Source organism: Acyrthosiphon pisum, unplaced genomic scaffold (genome assembly GCF_005508785.2).
Source record: "Acyrthosiphon pisum isolate AL4f unplaced genomic scaffold, pea_aphid_22Mar2018_4r6ur Scaffold_21295;HRSCAF=23551, whole genome shotgun sequence".
Classification (NCBI taxonomy): domain Eukaryota; kingdom Metazoa; phylum Arthropoda; class Insecta; order Hemiptera; family Aphididae; genus Acyrthosiphon; species Acyrthosiphon pisum.
The window spans coordinates 5,759-6,315 of NW_021770746.1; positions in this window are offsets into that span (position 1 = coordinate 5,759).

Here is a 557-nt window from a genome sequence, read left to right on the forward strand (position 1 = left end):
ATTAATGTTTTTAGCTATTATTAAAAATATATTATATTTATATATATTATTAATATATTCCTTACGGCTCACATCAGATCAATGAGCTATTATTATTGTTTACTAATTTATTGTATATTTAATTGGTACTTACAGGCTACAGCGTAATAGATAATACCTATTTTATTGAAAAAATACTTAAATATGAACTGTACTTGTAGCCGCCGCCGTCATTCAGTAACGAAATACAAACCTGAAGTAAATGATTCTACGACAATTGCCTTGTTTACAAAGCAAGAATTCAAACAGATTAATAAAACCTATAGAAATAGTTTATTAGAGAATGATGTGCGTCGTCAATTTCTTGCAATGTTTTGACTGTTTCGAGAATTATTGATGTTTATCTAATACGGGTATTTTGTAAGGTGGTAATATAGCCATATAGGTACCTACCTGGTACATACAATACAAGGAAAAGCTTAGGTACACAGCGGCGGCGGGTTTTTGAGCGTTCGACAGCGTCCGTTCGCTAATTTTAAACTATATTTCATATAAATATTTTGTTCACAGGAAAATAC